At 39.5% G+C, this 21503-nt stretch overlaps 1 long non-coding RNA gene across 1 annotated transcript in view; it reads right to left on the bottom strand.

Moving 5' to 3' along the window:
- The window catches only part of LOC106935960 (uncharacterized), a 30853-nt gene extending 17245 nt beyond the window's left edge, over nucleotides 1-13608 (bottom strand). The window contains exons 1-3 of the long non-coding RNA XR_001422019.1: nucleotides 13423-13608; nucleotides 11673-11810; nucleotides 9581-9673 (exon numbers count right to left, since the gene is read on the bottom strand). This is a non-coding gene — a long non-coding RNA (uncharacterized LOC106935960). The remainder of the gene's footprint in view (nucleotides 1-9580; nucleotides 9674-11672; nucleotides 11811-13422) is intronic.
- Nucleotides 13609-21503: the final 7895 nt, after the last annotated feature.

The following is a 21503-nucleotide window of genomic DNA, read 5'->3' as shown; positions in this document are numbered from 1 at the left end:
ACAATAGGAATGAAATGGTTTAGCTTATTAATGGGTTAGAGTGGTCCAGTCAAAGTCCAGCTTTGAATCCAATGCAAAATTGTAAAACTGAAGTTATCACACGTGCTCTCCAGTCAGTCAGCGTCAGCTTGAGGCGTTTTGAAGAACTATCACAGTAAAGGAGGCTTGATGTGCTGCTCATTGTTTGGATCTTTGCTAAAAAAAACCTGGGATGTTGCGGCTTTCCTCGTCGTTGCGATGCGTTGGGTCCACATTGCCGGGACATAAAAAGGCGACTTGTCCTTCGTCAGGCTCGCATCGCACCGGGAGGAAAAACCTTTTCACACCCGGCTGAAGAAACCAGAGAGAGCTTATATACGAGCTCTGTGGGAATTGCAGAGTCCAGTAGTGATTCAAACCGGTTAAGAATAACACGCCCTCACCTACTTAGTACTGTGTGAGAAAATATTTTTTTCTTATATTTAAGAAAAAAAACCTGTTGGTCAGAGCAGAGCGCCGTTTTCGTTCATGTCTCTGGACTGCAATTTGTCATTTCACATTGAATGTCAGAATCTCACCCGGTGAGAAAACCCGCCGAATCCCAGCTGACCATAAGTAGATTGTTTATAGTTTCGCTAATTCGATTTTGGAGTGCATGATGGATCACGGACAGGGGCGGCAGTCACACGGCCTTTTCGTTCAGGCTGTTCGTACGTTAAATTATTTACAGTCTTACGGCGAAAATGTTCTGTTTTCTCAGCGAGGAGGATTTGTGTGTGTGTGTGTGTGTGTGTATCTCATTACTACAATGTTTTTTATGCTGAGCACACAGCCAGGGGGATGTAAATATCACTTATGTGTTAATGTTTCACCGTCAAGTTTTAATAGCGCAGGGATTTTAGTTTCCTGTAATTAATAAACTTAAACATGTGAAAACGGTGCAAATGGCTATTTTTAACAGCAGAATGTGAATCAAAGAGAATGAAATATTAACAGAATTAAAAAAATAATAATAATAAAAAATGACGGATATTATTGCTCAACGCAGATGTATAGCTTAGGAATAAAAAAGCAGGGGAAATAAAAGCAGTCATTTATCCTCCATTTCCAGTCGTTCCGACCGTTTTTCCTTCAATTAACCTGAAGGCGAAGTATAGATTGGTCATCGGCGAATGCTGTTATTAATCTCTGTCTGCAGTCTTAACAAATGAAGGGTACAATCATATGGAAACAATCTGGCCCCTGCCCTCCGAGAGACAGAAAACAGAGCCAAATGAAGAACATCCTTTCTCTTAAGACCTGTAATTTGTTTTTATTACCTATTAGGTAAAACACCTCATTTATCACTGTCAGGGCCTTCACAAAATGATAGCTGTCCGCATGTAAATCAGCGAACGCGATGTATGGCTCAGAATTAAGTGGGCCCTTTCTTATGAAATGCTCCACTCTGTGGGCTCAGTGACCCAGCGAAGCCACCCACGTCCAGACGTTTTTCTTTTGCGAGGGCTGTGCTGGAAAAAGCGAGCGGGGAGCACTACAAAACAGAGCTGATTAAGCACAGGCCGAGCTGTGTGTTTCTGTACGCCACACGGGAGAAGCCAGGCACATGAATGCGTGTGTGTGTGTGTGTGTGTGTGTGTGTGTGTGTGTGTGATGCAGGCTTTAACGCTGAATAATGTTAAGGATAAAAAATAAAAATAAAAAAATAAATAAAGGGTGGAGAATAATTTTATAGGTCCTGGCCTTGTTTTTGATTTTTTTTTTTTTTTTTTTTTTTGCATCTTTTAAACACAAAACACATGTATGTTCTCTGACTTCAGTGTTTATCATCTTATAACCTGAAGTTGCAGCTGATAACACTTCCTTTACGTATAATCAGAGGTGAGCAACAACAAAATAAATTTACTTGTACAGTTTAGCTGAAACCAAGTATGGCGATCATTACTTCTGTTGACCGTCGTTTTGTAGTTTGTGTTTCTTTTATTCCAACACACTGTAAAATTGCACACTCCACAGCTGTCCAGTAGGTGGCAATATGCAGCTGTAAACGGGTTGCAAGGAGAAGAAGAAGAATTTTTTTTTTCAACTAGCTTTGCCTCATAGGTACGTATTAGAGAAGTACAATACTACAGTTTTGGTATCGATCCAACACCGAGCCTTTATCATCGATACCGATACTTTTAGCGATATGATACTTTTTATTAAAGTTTAATATATGATTAAACCTCTCAAATCCGTGTTTTTGTGGTTTTGCCTTTGAGTTGTTTTCTTCAACCCTATGACAGAATTTGGACAAAGTTCAAAGGTGTCTACAAAATACCTTCAAAACAAATTAACAGGACAAACAGTGACAAGTGAAAAGAGAAGTATGCTTTTTAACCAAATACAGTCCAACAAATCATATTATTATGAGAGCAAATCAAAACAAAAAACTCCTTTGAGTAGAGAAAGAACCAAAAAAAAGTGGGTCTGGTTTGTTGTATTAAATTCTACTACTTTTTTTTTCAGTGAACTTATACAAACAACTAAAATGTTCAAGGTGAAAATTTTCCCTCAAAGATTAGTTTTAGAGCTCACTAATTAGCTACTTAATATGAGGTCACCGGTTCAAATCCATGCCTGGGCAATAATATTTGTTTCTAGACAAAATACGTCGCCCAGCATCATGGATGGTTCTGGACAGCGGCCAGTGCCCCTCTAGAACCGGCCGCTGTACTGGAGAGATTACACTAAATCAATTTTTTATGATGATATGTGTTGACACAGAAACCATAACTAATTGCTCCCTGAAATATTGTAATATTGTCCCATTTTTTGTGTGTTGTTGTTTGTTCCACGCTTTTGTTTTGTGTTGTTTTGGTAAATCTGGTCTGAAACCGCCACGGTTTCCCATGTATAAATATGTTGGTGTGATTGTGGTTGTCTGGAGGGACCGCAGGTGCAGAATGGCAGCCGCGCTTCCACCGCTGAATGCGACTGAGTGGGGAATGAATGATGAGCGAAATCGTAAAGCATCTTTTGGCATCCAGAAAAGCGCTGGTTTCAACACTTGTGTATTTTTTTGAAAGCACATAATCCAGTACTTTATCTTAAGTAATAATTTGACTTTTTCGGGGTCATGCGTATTCTTTTGTAAGGATATTCCAAAATCTTGTGACATAAGAACTTTTGATGATTAAGTAGCTCACATCAACTAGTCAGTTTGTCTGCTGCAAATAATGCAAATATACAGAAAATAAAAAAAGTATTCTTTATCTCTGCCACATCCAAAGTGACTTTTTTAAAACAGCTAATTAGATTTTTGACTGACAGAGAAGTCAGAGAAAAAACTGCATGCTTAATAAAGAATAAAAAGGGACATTTAGATGTTCTTTTGGCCTCTAAACCCTCAAACTGGTGTTTTGTCCAGTTTAAACTGAACCCCTGTTTTTTTTAAAACATCCGTTTAAGATGTCAAATAAAGTCTTGAAACTCCAACTTTGGGGATTTTTTTTAAATTATTGTTTTTTTTTTAAACCAAATAAATGTGTCAGTTATTGGGACTTTTTTAAGAAACCATATTCAGTGTAGGATAATCCAGTCCAGATTCTACAGTCTGTGTTACAGATTTGGAAGCGTAGCTGATCTAAGTTGGTCCAGATGCAAAAAAGTAGTAAAATAGACCTTTAGCACAGCGTCTAATCAGAATCCTCCTTCAGCATTTTATCGTTAAATGGTTTGACACAAACCCCAAAGCAAATATATGTCAGTGTAATTATTTCAAGATAAATGTTCAAATTGTTAAAATAATAATAATAAAAAATCAGTTTAAAGTAGTGAATTTGAAAACAGAAAATATGTAACAACAAGGATTTTTCGTCATGTTTTCATAAGTTCCTGCATTTATAATGTCCCAGGTGTGCATCACCATCAGTATATATCAGTATATGCATTTTAAGTTATTTTTTGGTAGTTAAGTATTTCATAAAATATGTAGAAGCTAAAGTCAAATGACTAACCTATTATGAAGTTTTATTTTCCACTGTTTTCTGAAGCTTTATGTTAATACCTGTTTGGATTTATTTTGGTTCTAATCCCTCGTTTGAGCCCAATGAGTCCAATTAAATGAATGACATTTGACAGATAATGACCTCCAAATAGACCAAAGTATATTAACTGACATTCTGTCAGTAGATGTTGTTTAATGGAGTCACATAATCACCGTTTTTAATGTAGACAATGATCAAAGTATAGAAAATGTGTTTCGTTATTAAACGTCTTCCTCATATGTGGAAAATTGACACATAGTCAACATGAAATATCCAGCAGTAGAGGAAACCGTTGTGTTGCCACAACTGTCAAAAGTGAAACAACCAAAATTAATTACAAAATACTAAATTTCCCTTACATTGTGCACAACACTCCTCACTGACAATGGAAAACTCATTTCCAGTGAGCTGCCCCCAATCCATGCCTCCCTGGATGATGAGCCACATCCCAATTATGTATGGTGTGAGGCATGCCCTGTCTCACACCATATAAAACCACCACTTCTTTGTGGAGAAGCTTTTCCCGGTCGCCTTTATCATTCAGTATTCACCCCTTCATCTCTCCATGCCACCATTTGGTCCTCTGACCCCGCCGTAACGTTACAAAAGCTCAGGGAGCGACGGGGCTAGTGTGAGCTGTGCCAAGTTATACTATTCAAAGTACATGATACGGAACCATCCAATATTACTGCAGAGCATATCAGTCAGTCTGGGAGCCCGCTCCAGAAACAGAGACCACACACTCTTTATTAGGGCCAGTAAAACGTCCCAGAGATGTGGCTGGACTCTACTTTCTGCTTAGCTAACATGAACAATAGTAGGATTGTGCTGCTCCGCTCGCTTTCTTTTTGTAGGTCCTATTATTTTTTTCTAGCATTTGTTATTCTCACTTAAACTACAGACTGGCTCCACGAGTGGGCCACGGCGTCTCCGAACCGAGCCCTTCTCGGGCCAGGAAAAACCCGGTGGAGCCAGACGAATAAAAAGCCAAAGCGCCGACGCCGCACGGCTCCCAAATCTGGTTCCTGTCAGGGGGACATCAAGGGAACACCCGCAACGCAATCTCTCCAAACGTTTCCCTCTTCCTTTTTTTTTTTTCCCCCGCATCTCTCTCCACCCTTCAAGCGATACGTCTTACAGATGACTGAACCATCGCCAAATGCTCCCAGAATCCTTATTCTGCTTCTCTTTTTCCCTCCCGCTCCGTCTTCCATCTCTCTCTCGTTTTTTTTTCTTCCTTTCTTTCTTCCCCCCACCGTCTTATGTCTCCATGTTTGGAGCCAGCCCACATGGATTGGGATCAATTTAGGGTGAAATGATAATTACCCTGTCACTTTCAATTCCGACGTGATGAAGTGAGAAACAGGAAATGTAATAAACATAAATGGAATCTCACGCGCTTATGATTCGGGGAGGAATCGTATCTGGGTTCCACAAACTCGGCCCGACTTGTCAGTTGCGCGCCGTTCCTGCTGGGAGGCGGCTACGTGCTCATGCCCCGTCTCACACCAAACTGCTTGTTAAAGCATTTCGCTGTGGATAATTGCAAAATTCCAGTCCATATGCTGCTTTGTTTGGAACTTCATCCATGAGAAATGATTTGTGTCACAGGCTTCCAGAGGAAAACTCAGGAGCTCTCTCTTTTTTTTTTTCTTTTTCTCCTCCATCCAAAATCTCTGACACACATTTAGCTGAATTTGATTCAGCCCCCTTTTCAACTCAAGCAGCTCTAATATGTTTGGTGTTAGCAGATCAGAGATAAGAGCCGGGCTAACGGTAGCCGGCTCTAACCCTGCCATGTCGGCTGTTCCTCAGCTGATGTATGGATGTGATTCCTGGCGGGGCCACGGTGCACCGCCTGGATTTGTTTAACCCAGTGGATCAGCCTTCAGACGGGAGCACGTGCGCAGGTAATGGCTGCCATATGAGTCCAGGCCTCGCGGATGAGCTCACATGTGTAAGCTAAAAAAAACAACTCCCAAAAAAATAAAAACATAAAATAAACTCTGGTGATCCAACAACAAAATGTGCAAACGAAAAAATAATAAAGTCAATATTCTAAACCGTGCTTCCTACAGCGGTTCACTCAGAGGTTAAAGTTTTGAATTGCGAAAATATTTGATTTAAGAGCGGACTAATTCGAGGCTCTGTTTGCTGATGTGATGCCAGCGTGGCTTTGAGCGATCTGCCCTGGTGAGATGTGAACCGTCCAGCACAGGGCAAAAGGCAAAGTTTGCTGGGCGGCGTCTGGATGTTGGTCTGGAAGGGACGACCCGACCGACCAGCCGGCCGGCCAGCCGGCCGCAGTCTAACAGGACAAACGGGCCCCTGTAACCGGCGGTACGCTGGAACTAATGGGACTTTCCACCACGCATAATCATTCACAAAGCAAATAAATATCTTCCAAAGATTAAACACAGTGAGGGCATCTTTGGCTTTTGCCACGACCACCCAAGAGGTCACAGCGGCTCCCGGTGACGAAGTTCGCAGACGACCACTCGAGCAAAAAATACCCAAACAGCATCCTCTTTCTTTCAAACTGGTAACTTGTTGGAAACGAACACTTCCTGTATCCGGATCAGCAGCGGGGGCGATGTAAAACCTCACCTACCAACTATACCGTCATGAAAGCATAATACTGTTTGTTCCCTTTTTTTGTACCTGTAAGCAGGAGGGCCTGATTATGTTGGGAACGGGCAGAGCAAATCAAAAATGGGGCATTTGATTATAAATGACCTCCAGGATGTTGTTTCCACAGGTTTCCAGTGTCGCTGCTGCTGATTGGCCACAGCAGGTGTGAGCTCTTTCAAATTCAGTTCCTTGCTGTACCCTGTGAGACTGAAGAAATGACATGAGGAGAAGCTTGTTTTGGTAGCATGTGGGGTGATGTGGACTCATCCAGTTTGGAAGTGAAGGAGGGTGGGACTAAAATTTAAAAATGGTTCTCATCCGGTTGGAGTCACTTGACTCTAAAATTTGACAGATTGTGACTCCAGATCAATCTGGAACAATTTTAAACAAGTTCTTCCATTCAAAAGCCATATGTATGCAAACAGAGAAAATTAGTTTTTCCATGTGTTTTTGTCCATCATATCACCCCTAACACCTGCATCATGTTTTTAAGAATGAAATTCTGATAAAACAACAAAAAACATGTTGAAAACACAAACTTTAACTTGTTACTGTTTGTAACGTCATGATATTTTGTATTATTAGGCAACACATCCACACAAAACTCCTAACGTTCTGCTTCGGTGTGCACCCCCCCTCCTCCCGGCGCCCGCCCCGTCACTAAACTTCCTACTGGCGCCCCTGTTGAGCTCTGAATGTTTTGGTGACTTAAAATGTCTAATTTTAGTCTCTTATTTCATCTGTTTTACAATATGGCTCACTGGGGCAAGTTCGGCGTAATTTTTTCCCCCACCATCATGTTCTAAACTGAGCAGCATGGCTGTATATTAAATCGTTCCCCTCTCCGTACAGACAGAAAACTTCGCTTGTAGATTTTCCAGGAGGGAGCTCGGAAAGGGTGAAGGGGCACTGTCTCGCAGGCAATTATTAGAGGGTGAACTTAATAAATCAAAGCAGCTGTTAGGCAGACCATCTTTCCTCTTCAACGCGGCGATTAAATATCCATGAGAAACGCAGCTCGGAAAACACGGGCGAACAGCAGGACAGGGGAAGGTGTGAGGAAAAACTGCAGCGGCTCGTCTCGCGGGGCTAATTTCACCGGCAATAAAAGAAGCGAACAGTGTTGCTGATATTTCAGTTTAACCTTTTTCGGCGTGAGCAGCTATCGGGGAACATCCGCCAGGGAGCTTCGCGGCCTGATTTATTACGGCGGCCCACGAAGCAGCGGCCACAGGAGCAGCGAAACTGACCCCGGGGGGTTGATAACGATGCTGGGCGATGAAAAGGCCGCAGCTACCAGCAGCCACCCTCCCGCCTGCGCTTTACAGGGAGAGGAGAGCCGCGGAGACCACTCCGAGCCAAAACCGTGCACCTGGACCCTTGCTCTGCCTCGCCAGCTCTCTTTCCTGTTCCTGTTTCCTGTTATGACGTGTAATTTGAATTACTTCTCTCTCTGGCGTTTCAGCTCCAGAGCAGGTAAAACGGTCATTCAAGCATTGAAGCCACCTGGGACAACAGGTTGAGCAAAGCACAAGGGAGTTGGTGCTCTGGAATATGTCTGCGGACAAATTAGTCTGCCTATACTGATTACTACGGCCAGCCTCCCTCCTGGCAAACACAACCTCCCCCGTGTGACAGCGTTGCAAAGAAAAACACTGTCAGCTTACATTATGTTGCGACATTTTGTTTTTGTTTCTTATGACGAAGCCGTGGCATGAGGGGATAAGCGAGTAGAGGACTTGTGCAATATATTTGAAAAATAATTGTAATTCAAACTGTGTGTGGGAAAACAAAAAGTATTTTAAAAGTTTATTTGAGCAGTAATCTAAAAGAGAATTGTACACTGCTTCAATTACCGATGTGACAAATAAAATAAGTAAGATGTAGTTTTTGTAATTTACTTTTATTTATTTATTTTTGATGAGTGAAAAAAAATGCTGCCTTTTTTTTTTTACCAACTTATCAGCCGTGCAAGAGTGTTAATACTGGTGCTTAAAATTTTATTTAATGCTTTTTGAATGAATATTTGCAGGTAAAAGGCCTTAAAATAAACATATCTTTTACTGCTGATGAATATTCTCACAATAATAAGAATAGCTTCCACAAAACAAAGTCGATGACATCATGATTGGGAGCGCAATTTTGACACAGCCACAATAATAATCTAAGCATATATTTTTTTAGGTTGTGTTTATAAATTTTATTAATGTGTGCCTTCATATTTCCCTTTGTCATTAAACTACATAAGTGGAGTCGGAGGCCCGTTTCTGCTAGACACTCTTCAAAATGGGCAAGACAAGAGAACATATTGCCAATACAGTGAGGTAAAAAAAAACAACTCCAAAGCTTCCTTAAAAAAAAAAGAACTGCTGTAAATATTTCAGTGTTAAATTATGCAGCAGCAAATAAAATTAAAACGATTCTTCTAAAGCTTTTTTTTTTTTTACAGATCTGCAGTAGGGGTAAAAGGTCACTGTTTACACCTTATTGTATAATATAATCACCATCTAATGGCAATCATGATCATGGACTTTGTATTCCATTATATTCATGGACTTAACCCATACAGTGAATCCAGGTTGTGAGACTTTTCCCACCACTGTGGAATCACCCACTCAGGCCCTTTTGATGTCAATTTCTCACACGCTTGAACACTGGGTGGCACTGGTGCCAAGACCAGCCAAGACCAGCAAGACACCAGCAGACAGTGACTGTGGTTGCCAGTCTAGCTGTCGGTCCTCTCTCTCTTTTTCTCTCTCTCTCCCTCCTTTCCTTCTCTCCTTTCTCTCTCAAAGTCCTCCTGCATCAGCAGAACTCTCCGCCGGGCAATATTTAGGCATAAAACAAAAATACGAAACTCAGTTTCTATGATGTTAGACCGAGGTAAGCATAAAAAATGTGGACTGACCCCCTCTGCCTCCCCCTCCGGAAATCTGACTCACATTTCAGCACCAGCGTACGTTATAATTATTCTGACCACTCTGTTCCTTCTCTCTTCGTTTTCTTGTCCTTATCCTCCTCATTTCCTGCCGCCTCTATAGGACAGAAATAGATGGGAAGATTCCTGTAGACACTAAACACACACACACAGTACTCTCACTACAAGCGTTTTCCGCGTATGAAATTTGCTCTTTTGATTCAAAGTCTCACAATCTATCTGTGAGCTTTGCGTCTGTTTGCTTTTGAGCAATTATACTGCAAGCGCTTGCCTTCGTATCTGGCGCGTATAATTCCGTTCTGGGTTCCTAAAAAAAAAAAAAAAAAAGGCTGCTTATTATTGAACGGACTCTGTTAAGTTTCAGGAGGACATCTATTAGGAGGTTAGCCAAACACTATCAGCTAATACGACCTGTAATTACACCAGCAGTGAGGAAACGCAGCGAGCTAACACCAGCATGGAAACAATCTGACAGTGCAAACACCGCAGCTAAGCCACTTCATCTCTGTGTGTGCATTTGTGAAAGCGTGTGTGTGTGTGTGTGTGGACAGAGGCCTCCTTGCGCAGATTGTGGCTGTGCGAATTGTCAAATTGGAGTGGATGTTTGGGTGTGGAGGGAGCACATCTGGAGGGAATTTATTGTATAATTCAGTCTATTATTGCTGCGGTCGGTGCTTAAGGAGCACGCACACAATTACCGTCCACTCTGCAAGGCTACAAGTGGCCTCTGGCCTAAACTAATAAACTGCGGACGAGGGTGGAGAGAGGAGAATTCATTTGAGGTTATCATCATCGCACTCCTCTCTGCTACCTCTCAGACTGACACTTACCAGAGTTTATTATAAATCAATGAGCAGCACTTAAAGTTAAAGCCCAGATTGTGGTCAGATTTGATGGGGATCTGGTTTTGAAGATTTGCATTAGATACAGACTGAGACAAAACAACTCACTTAAATTTTAAAGTTTGACGTACTGAATTATATTTCCTAATGTCCATCTTATCCAATGCTGGGTTTTTTGTGTGTGTGTACTTTATTGTGAATTGTGTTAGAAGACAATTTCTAGGTTTTAGTATCCACTACTTAGATGTTCCATCCACCGCTCGCATGTAAAATATACATTAGCAGAGAGATTATTTAAAAAATACTAGTAATGTAACAATATCCCATGCCATGAAATCATACATGAAATGACACAATATTTGGGTCAAAGACAAACCTATCTCACGAAATAGCATTGGTAGTTGAAGACTTTGTGAATATATACTGCTCAAAAAAATAAAGGGAACATTTCACTTTAATTTTGTGTGTGGCTCCAAATCCAGGCCTCCATTGGTTAATAAATTTGATTTCCATTGATGATTTTTGTGTGATTTTGTTGTCAGCACATTCAACTTTGTACAGAACAAAGTATTCAATGAGAATATTTCATTTATTCAGATCTAGGATGTGTTATTTGAGTGTTCCCTTTATTTTTTTGAGCACTGTATTTTACAAGTATTCAGCAGCTCTGTCAAAAAGCAACTAGTGGCAAATCTCGCAATGTTTTCCGATTTTACTGTACAGCCTGACATAATGGTTGTAAAAGTTGTTCTTCTCGATGAGCGACGGGTGTGGCTCCGTCCTGAAGCACGTACAGTCCAGTCTTGTGGAAGCCAATGGCTCCTTTTCTTAATGAGGAGCTAGCAATGACGTGCTAGCAGCTATCCAGTTGCTGTTCGCATGTTAAAGTGAAAAAAGGAAGCAGCTTTGTGTTCCTTTGTTGCCTTGACAACGTTGGCCGGTAAAGACCGCTCGTCAGCCTGCCCAGGAACGTCCAATATTTAGGGTAGGTGGAAGTGAGAATCGTGCAACTGGAAACTGTTAGCTGCTAGCGAGGCTAAAGGTTACCCCTTGCTGCACAGCTTTCTGGAAATAAAATTCATCTGGAAACAAAAGCATGGAGCTCCTCAGTTTTTCCAAAAACATTAAGATTTTGCCCACGTGTGAATGTCGTCGTGAAGGATTCATCCCCTCATTAACGTCTCCTATCATTATTTACTTTCTTTACATCAAATTAATCCTGTTTACGAAGGTTTTGCTTTCTGATTGACCTACCTAAGAAGGGCTCAAACCTTGTTGTTCCGTTTACGAGTTTAGCTTCAACACGTTCTTCTCAGCGCCCTCCTTCTCTATGATGTCACCTGGTCATGCGTTGCCATGGAAGAGGAACTGGTGCGTTCAATCAGCCTCGATCTGAAAAAAGAAACACACTGACTGGAGGGAGGGGTGATGACCTGGACTGTATACATCTTTGTTTATTGTTTGCTTTTGAAGTTGAGTTCTTCCCATGAGTTTATAGATACATAAATAATGTCATTGTCTCGATGAATTCTTGAAAAAGAAAAAGTGAGAACATTAAGTAGGTGCATGAGCCGGAGAGCTGTATTGGTTTATGAGGTGACGGCTTTTCATATACATTAACTCGCGCCATGAAACAGTCCAAAGTTAAACCCACTTCGCCTTTTCCATTTTAGCAGGCCTCCTGGAATAGACTGGCGAGGCGTTCGGGATAAAGACTTTACCAGGGGGGAAAAAATCTGCCCAGGCCAGCCCGGACTCTATCTGACTGTGGCAACCCTGAATGACCCACGGTATGTGTGTGTAAGTGTGTGTGAGGGAGTGATTTTGGAGCTCCTGACAGTGTTGGCGAGGAGCTCGTAACCCAGAACAATAAAGTACTTCTCCTCCAGGCCTCCCAGCAGTGATCTCCGCCAGAAGTGAAAGGTTCAACTTGCTGCACGTGTCAGAGTTTTGACCTTTCACCCTCGGAGGCTGTTTGTCTCTCGCTCGTTTTCTCTGCCTCCTCTTTCTGGCCCTGCGCGTTCACAGTCTGAGACGTTATTTCTTTCTTTTCGTGTCCGTTATTAATGATGAGTTTAGTTAAAATGTTTTAATATTTCATTGCTGATTCTTGGACTTAGTGACCAAGTGATTCTTATTCCGAGAGAGCAGTTTGTTTATTTCTTAAAGTAATAGCATACCCACAATTTCTCTAGATTGAATCAGCAATAGACGTAACACTACACATAAACTCTATTTAGACAAGAGTGAATGTTAAGATAATGCAATTAAGATGAATAAAAGCCTTAAAAAAGTAATATGAAAAGTCCAATCTGAAACTCTTGGAACATTTCCTTTGATTTAGTAAGAATTAACCAACATTTTTCTTTTTTGAATATGTGATTTGGCTGTAATAATATTACACACTTATTTCTTTGTATCTGAGAGCTAACAATGAAATATAAGAAGATATTTGTTTTGTACTGGTGGATTATTTTCATTTGAAGTGTCATTAAACACTTGAGCCGTCGGACGGACTGAAAAGAAGACGATTTCTCAAGATTACCAAAGACAAGGTTTGGTTTGTTGCCATCAAGGAAGAAAAAAAAAATGGCGGTTGTTATAGTTTCTGCACGAAAACAAAAATACAGGAATGATTTTAGATATTTTTGTTGGGGGTCACATTTAAAAAAATATATAAAAAATCAGATATTACGCTCGGTGCCAGTCCTTTCTAAATATATGAATAATTCCGGGATCAACAGCTGAAATTGGAGTCTGGGTCGAAAAAATCGCAATCAGATGTGAGTGGGCGCCTGTTTGAGTTAAAAACACAGATCTATCTGTTTTACACTGAGCTTTGTAGAAGTGTAACGTAAACCAGAGAGATTTATGTGGGCTTCAAACAGAGTTGTTTACGCATATTTGGCTGCAGAAGATCACCAAACCATTTCTACAGAGTTTTGGGCTCCACAAATCCATACGCAGACAGACATAAACACAAGGAATCCTAGACCACTGTTACCTTGGTTGTGCAAGATGACCATTGAAGACCAATCGACGAGCCAGGTTTATAAAAGTTATTGAATCCAGAAAGAAGCTCATGGGAATGTCTAGGCAAGCATGGGCATTTGTTTGACTGGCTCAGAAATGATGTTGATGAGGGCATGGCAGGGCTACAGGATGAAGGCAATACTGTGCAATAAGAAGACTGCAGATTTCCTTATAGATATTAAAAAAAATCTGTGGAGCAAGCTGTGTGGGAAAAAATGTAAATGGTCTCACCTCCTCTGTTTGGAGTCAATTAAAAGTAAACAACAGAAAATGAACGTCGCTGTACAGTAACATCTCACATTTATTTTAGTAGATGAACTCTGAATTCAAAAACTTATCATATAGACACATTAAACTGATGCATTTAAAGCATTTGTGCTGATAATAGTGAAGCGCTTATTAAAAAAACTTGGTAACACTTTATTTGAAGAGGTATGCATAAGACTGACCTGACACTGTCATAAACATGAAGGAGTCTTTATGAATGTTGTCATGAAGTGTCACTTGGTAAATAACGACACTTTTAATGCAAAGTTGCTCTAAAAGTTGCGTTAAAAGTCCATTAAAAGTGCCATCTTTGCATTAAAGTATCATTATTTAATGAATGACACTTCATGACAACATTCATAAAGACTCCTTCATGTTCACAGTAGATGTTATGTTGTCAGTCTCATGCACACCCCTTCAAATAAAGTGTTACCAAAATTATACTACATAATACCAGTAAAAAAGTATTCTTGATTCAAAATTTTTTTTTTTTTTCTTATGGCCCACACACTCACAGTGAAGAAAGCTGACTTGATAGGTGCCTGGCAAACCCCATTTTTTCCTTCTACTTAACTTCCTTTTCAATATGATCAGTTGCAGAACTGTGTGAACAGCCAGCTTCTTTAGCTACAACCTTTAGCGGCTTTGGCTTTCCCTACTGGTGCAGGGTGTTAATGACTGTTAAGTCAGCAGCTTCTTCATCATTCATCATGGTGTAGACCTTGACATGACTGTAACATAAATTTTATTTCTAAAGACCTTCTTTTTTTTTGGTGATAGAGAGCCATGATGATGAAAATTGATAGAAAATACTTTAATTCTATCACTCTGTGTGTAATAAATCTATATGGCGTAGAGGAGTTCCCCTGTTTTAACTGAATCCTGGAAATTATGGTTTTGATTTGCTGGGACGCACCTTCATGTCGCGAGGCCAGGGATTAATTGGACGGACAGACAGACGTTTAGACAGATCGCTCGCTCCTGTTTCCCAATCCAACCGCAGCATTGTCTCATTTCTGTGAGGTGTTATGCCTGCTGGGTGCAGCGCAATCCCCCCAGCTCTGCAGCGATGTGGATGCGCTACAGTATTTACCAATATTGAAATAGCTTGGGATGAAGTGAGTATTAAATCAGGAATGTGCTTGTGGCAGATCTCCACCCTTGATAATATGGGGTGTTTTTTTTCCCAAGTGGTTTTGCCCACTTGTTTTTCCCACTATGTTTTTTTTCTCCCTGCGCAATGCTCTTTCACTCTTCCAGTAAAACAGTGCATATGTGAGTGTGCGTGTGTGTGTGTGTGTGTGTGTGTACGTGTTTTTCAAGGCAGCTTGTTTTTATTCCGGTTGCTGTCTGCGTTTGTCGTTATACTATCTTTACAAGTCTCGGGTTGTAAGCTGGAATGTAAAGTCACACATGTCCAAGGAACACAATAAAATCTGCGGGTTTCACTTCCTATGTACAGGCTCTTGGCTATGCAGTACGCATTTATCTTGCTTATTCACATAGTTAGGCGTGCTATAAAAAATGGCAAACTTCCCCCGGCCTGTTGTGGTAAATAGATGTTGTTTAAAGCTTCTGAATTTGGACATTACTGGAAAACGCAACCATCTTGTGCTACAGTAAGCAGGTTCAGAATGGGTCCTTCCTTTTGTGTGTCTGAATTGTAAAGGGACACGTTCAAGAAGAGCCACAAGGACATTATCATTCAACTTGAGCAGGGATAGTGGGTTGTATGTTTATTATTACTCTATCCCATTCATTCGAGGCGTTTCATTCATTTCGTTTTTTTTTTTTTTTTTTTCCCCTTAACTGTGCCACGGCGTTCAGTAGCCGAAATGATAGCCTACTCCTTTGTCTGTCCCAATGTACAATTTACACAGCTTGGTGATTTGGTCAGACAGAGACCACACGATGAAGGCGATATACCACAGAGCAAGTGGCAAAAGGATAGGAAACATGCAATGAAAAGTGCAATGAAGTAGATGAGGTCACCCACATTCAACAAGCGAAAATCAAGAGACTCACAGCCTCAAAATTAAAGATGATCATTTCTCTGACCTACAACATTTATGCAGCCACCACTGAAAAACTTACACGAGTCAAGTGTTTTTTTTTCTTCTTCTCCTTCCTCCTTTCCCTTTCTTCCAGGCAAGTCTGTGCATACATTCATTTAAGCTGAGTGTAGACAAACCACATGAGAAGAGGATACAAACAGAAGCCAATTAAAGAACGAATGGGGGAAGAGGGGGTTACAACAATAAAATTAATGTCATGAAACAGCTGCGGTCAGTGTTTGTGTGACACTTCACAGGCTTCCATAAAAGAGAGGGCAGAAGAAACTGTTTAGGTATAATGACTGGGAACCAGTTCACATTCCTGATTTCAATGGCTTTGTTTTTTTTTTATTTTTAGTTTCGACTTGAAAGGGTCAGGAAATGTGGGTTATTATTGTTGGTTGTAACTGAGTTTTTTTTAAGGATTAAGAGATGAAGTGTCTTCATTTAGTCTTTATTTTGCCACTTGAACAACATTTGCCATGTTAGCAAATGTCATCATAGATTATACGAGTAGTGTCGCCCCTAGATGCCAACTTAAATCACTTATTGGTTTTTGTTTATATGTGATAGCTAAAGTCTAGCAGCTATAAGTCTGGCAAAGTGATATTGTGATTTCCTCAGACTCATGAGTCTCCACCAGCCTTGAAGGGTAACGCCCACAGAGGCTGATGCTTTCCATTTCCTCAGAAATTGTAGTTTATCATTGTGGATGAAATATCCTGACAGCAACTGAAAAAAGCCATGATTTATTTTGCCTCACAAATTAATTTCCCTCCATGTTATGAACTGGCATGCTGGAGTAGCGTACGCTGCCATCTGTTTAAACTCTTAAATGCATTGCAACAATTTTTGTTTCAAACAATATAGTTACTGAACTTATGGTAATCTCATTTGATATTTATAACTATGGCACATTAGCATAAACAAAGGTAAATGACAGCCAGAGCGGTGCAGAAATGCTTTGTAACTGTGGGAACTTTCTTGGAAATTTTTGAGCTGAATGACGTTGTATGATTTACTCCTCGAATTCCACCAGGGGGCGTCACAGCGGACCGGAAGTGACATGACGGCGAACCGGAAGTGGCTGGACGGAGATTCGGAAGTGGTTTTCTGTCACCATTTGCTGAAAGCTAAATTAACCTTTAAGCTACTTCTTACTTACTTTTTAAAGTATTGCTCAATGTGGTGAGTTGATGAATGTTGTAAGCTATTGAGAGATATGTGCATATGTGTGTTTTAACAAATTAGCTTTAAGCTAATGAAAATGATAGTGGTTTCATGCTTTATTTTGTACATTAGTTGCTAATTAGCACAATAGTAGCTCTTGTTTATTGCACAGTGGTATGTAATGCTGATGTCCATTACACCTTAAAGTATTCAAGGAGTTAAATATGTGCTTTATAATCAAGCATAATCGGTGATGATATGATACTATGATTTACTTTAAAGGTCTAAATCGAAGTTTTACGTTTTTGTTGATTTGAATATTATACAGTACGAAGTATTGCAATTTAGTTTTCACTTTGTTTAGTTTAACTGGCACTTTTTGATGCCGAGTTGCGTCTGCCATTTCTGTGCAGAACATGCTCCAGGCAGGGAGTGAGAGGAGCTGTGGGCCTGCAAACACACCAGAGATGAGTAGAGCAATGAAGCCTCTGTGTGTCCTGCCACTTCTTGCTTTATAACACTTATTACACTTCTTAGCTGTAATAAAGGTAAGTATAGCCAATATAAACAGTACAAATGTTGTGTTTACACCAGCTAGTGTGGTTAAATAAAACCATGATTTTTATTAAGAAACTTGTAGTAGACCTGTGTTGGTTGCATTTAATCCTCTGTTGAACAACACATGTTCACTCTTTCTAATCGTAAGCAAGGTTAAAAATGTCCCAACACATTTATTTGATGTTGATTTTGCTTTTTGTCTTTAATATTTCATTTTACAATTTTCTTTTTTTTTAGCACATGTTTACAGAAATGCAACAAAAATAACCTATTTGTCACTGTATAATTTGGGATTAAGTTATTTCGTGTCATATATTAATTTGTTTTAAATCACTACTTTACCATTAATTGGAGTCTAACTATGAAATATTTCAACATGATTTTTTTTCTTTATGCTACACAGTATTATCAGTAATAAAAGTGTTACTAAGCTATAGTGTATCTGTACTGTAAGCTCGTGAAATATAACCAAGCAAATATAAAATTTAACTCATCACATTTCAAACTCTCGTATAAAACATGTTTTTAAAAGCCTCACACATGACCATAGTATGTTCTGTTGACATAGGCTCTCTCAATCTAACACTATAATCCACTGTATTTTACTGTATTGCACTTTAAGCTGTCCTTCAATTTTTCTTATCAAGAAATCAAATAAAACAATACATTATTAAACAAACAAAAAAAACATCAATCACAAAATCATTGTGCTAAAACTTACATTTTTTTATACTGTACAGTCACTTATATGTCTGATTCCACTGCACAGTTTCTGGACATCGTTTTCGTTTTCTGCGCGTCGCCCTTTGAAGACACTTCCTTCGATTGCGTAGTGTGCCCTTGCGTTACAAATTAATTGCAAATGTAGGCGGCTTGTTTCTGCCCCACTTGTACAAACTTGATTTAGAATCCAAAAGCTTGTTCACTGGGTAGGAAAAGAAGAAAACTAAAATAATTTCTGCTAAAAAAAGAAAAAAAAAATGCATGATGATCACTAACGAGGTAACTGGAGAATGTCTGGAACACTGATTTATGAAAGTTATTGCCAAAAAGAAAGAACTCAATTTGTTCACTTTTGTTGCATATTGTGCATCAAATATAAACACAGTCTTCATAGGCTGCCTTTCAGTAAAAATAGCAGAATAAGTTTGCATTTAGATTGTCAAAGTAGGACAATATGCGAGCAGCATCGCTGAGGGTTTGTGTAAAATAAATAACAGTTTATATGAGCAAACAAACAGGAGAAAAGCGAATGATATGATAAAGACACACTGATGTCATCTTTTATGTGCGGTTTGAGAGTAAGCCACGTTTCACGGTGGCATATTTTGACTTTATTTCTTTCCTTACCAACGTCAATCCGAACGGTCAGCAGAAAGACAGTTGGTTCTTGTGAACCCGGGTTGATGTCGGGTTTCAAAGGCTAAACGCGCTCCAAGTTCAATCATTCAGGCTCTTTCGCTGTCAGGACCCATAAACAGCGTCTCCGCAATTACCAACAATTACAGAGTAAACTTCCACCTACTGTTACTGAATGATTTTTTGTATGTTTTAAGGGGCCTTATAAATGAATCTGTGTGAAGAGCTGTTTGTTTTTGCGTTGGGACCACAATCTTCTAATCCTGGAGCACTTCAAAGTATTTACAGAAACAAGCCATAACAGGATCAGCCTCTGAACAAGCCAACAGATCAAAGGGAGGGGCTGCTGCCTACATAAATATGGAAATAATATGACTCAGTGGGAACTTAGGGTGTAACAGAGACTCTACGGCAGACGAGAGGGATTGATTGGGAGACGCACGAGAGACAAAGATTCTTGTTTTAAATCCAGGACCTTGATGTTGACCGTTTATTAATGTAGTCAAACTTCTTGAGTTATTATGATTTTTTTATTACTGAGGACCAGTAGTAAAATTAGTAGTTTTCAAACTTTTCCTACACATTGATTTATTTATTTTTTCTATATTGAGTGAGTTATTGTGTTTCATCTAAAGTAACTAAAAATAATAAATATCAAAGGCAAAATGCTTGGCAGATGCCTTTGGATGCATTGGCTCATATTAAAGTACACAGTAGTTCACTTAATAGTTTGACTGAGTCATAAATATTATTAAAACAAATCAACATCACTTTTACGACTGCATGTTTTCATAAGTCAGACCACGTTAATAATGTTGCTTAAATGAAAAAAAAAAAAGACATTGTGTACTTTTTAAATATTCTGTTGTATCTTTTTATAATTATGTCAAAATATCAGCTGTGATTCGTAATGAAGATTTTGATTGACAATTTGTGTTATGTGGTTTTTTTCACTCTTTTTGCCTATTTTACATGTGAAGGACTTTGATCATTTTATCGTGTGTGATGCGGCTATGCAAATAAAGATTAATTGATTGAATGAGAGGATAAAGACAAGCAGATTTTTTCCCTTTAAAGATAATATCAACAGTGTAAACTCAGCACAGAAGAACTTCAGTTTCACTGGAAAGTCAGGAAATTGAGTGTGAATGAAAAGTGTTCATGGATTATTCTCAGTAAATACCCTCATATCACTTCTTATCCAACTGTGGACAATAGAGCCGAAGGAAGCCTCGGTGCCAAAAATGCTTGTTTAAGCAAAAAGTGTGGAAGGACTTTAGTAAAAAGGTAAAACAGGACTTAGGTCAGACCCATGATATTTCTGGCAAAACATCATCTCGGGTGTAAGAGGAGGTTGTTAGCCGTCACTGTTAATACGGATTGTGAGCCATTCACTACGACTCAAGGAGGGTTTTTTCCAACCATAGTAGCAGAATGGATGGGGACAGTTCAGGGATGATTTGAGTATCTCTGAAGCTGAAATATACTGAAGCCAACAGTGCAATCTGGACGAGATTGCATAGCAGCTGGAAACAAAACCCATTGATTTTAAAACAGATTGATACAGTTTTTGTTTTGGTGTTTTCAAGGAATTTAAAAACTACAAGAAGGTTTCCTATCTAGTGTCTAATAGTGAGTTTAATTTGGTATATTTAACCTGTGCTGCAGGGATATTGGTATTCAGCTGTATGCTTTTCTTTAACATCCTAACACGGGTATGTTTACTGTAGGCCCTGGCCTTACGTTTTACAGGTCTGTTTATTGGCAACTTCTGTTTGACTTGTCTCGATGTCATCCACACACATGAAGGTAAAATGAAGACACAGATGGATTTGGTGTGAGATAAAAGTACCTATTTACTGCTTGGTCTATATTCTAAGTCTGTCCAATCATAGCTAGGTATTGTGCAGTTGGTGCTTTTAGTCAGATTTCAGTTAATTAAATCCAACTGAAAACTGATTAAATCCAAGTCTATGGAACACAAAATGTCACCAAAATCACTCTGTTCCTCTAAAATCTTTCAGAAAATTATGAAAGTGTATCAAATTATGTTGTCAGTTGAATATCGTGATATATATCGTATCATATCGTGAGATTATTTTATCGCTACAGCCCTAGTCTATAATCATTCCTATCACTGTAGAGTAGATTTGCTCCTTCACCATGTCGAAACGGGGAATGCTCAGTTTGAGCATCCGGTGGGGGAGTTATCAGGTGTCTCCCAGGTGGAGTTCATGTCCCACAGGGATCAAATTCTGTGGGATGATGTAGCTATAAGGTTCAATATTAATGAAATGCTAAAAAAAAAAAAGAAGTCTGGGAATCTTTTGTTGGTCAAATTACTTGTAATAAGCCTCAAGGTTCCACCTCCAATAAAAAAAAAAGGGTAACACTTTATTTGAAGGGGGTGAATAAGACTGTCATGACACTTTCATAAACATGTCATAACACCTGTCATGAACATGAATAAGCCTTCATGAATATTTATGACTTGTCATAAAGCGTCATTCGGTAAATTATGACACTTTTAATACAAAGCTGACATTATTCAAAATGTCTTTGCTATGACAACTTGACATTAACCAAGAAATCATTACTGATATAAATTTGTTATAAAAGTATTATTGATTGCACTTTAAAAATT

Source organism: Poecilia latipinna, unplaced genomic scaffold (genome assembly GCF_001443285.1).
Source record: "Poecilia latipinna isolate Pla-1442-1.1 unplaced genomic scaffold, P_latipinna-1.0 Scaffold2050, whole genome shotgun sequence".
Lineage (NCBI taxonomy): Eukaryota > Metazoa > Chordata > Actinopteri > Cyprinodontiformes > Poeciliidae > Poecilia > Poecilia latipinna.
The sequence above is the reverse complement of the archived record's forward strand: the minus strand, read 5'-3'. Positions and strand labels throughout refer to the sequence as shown.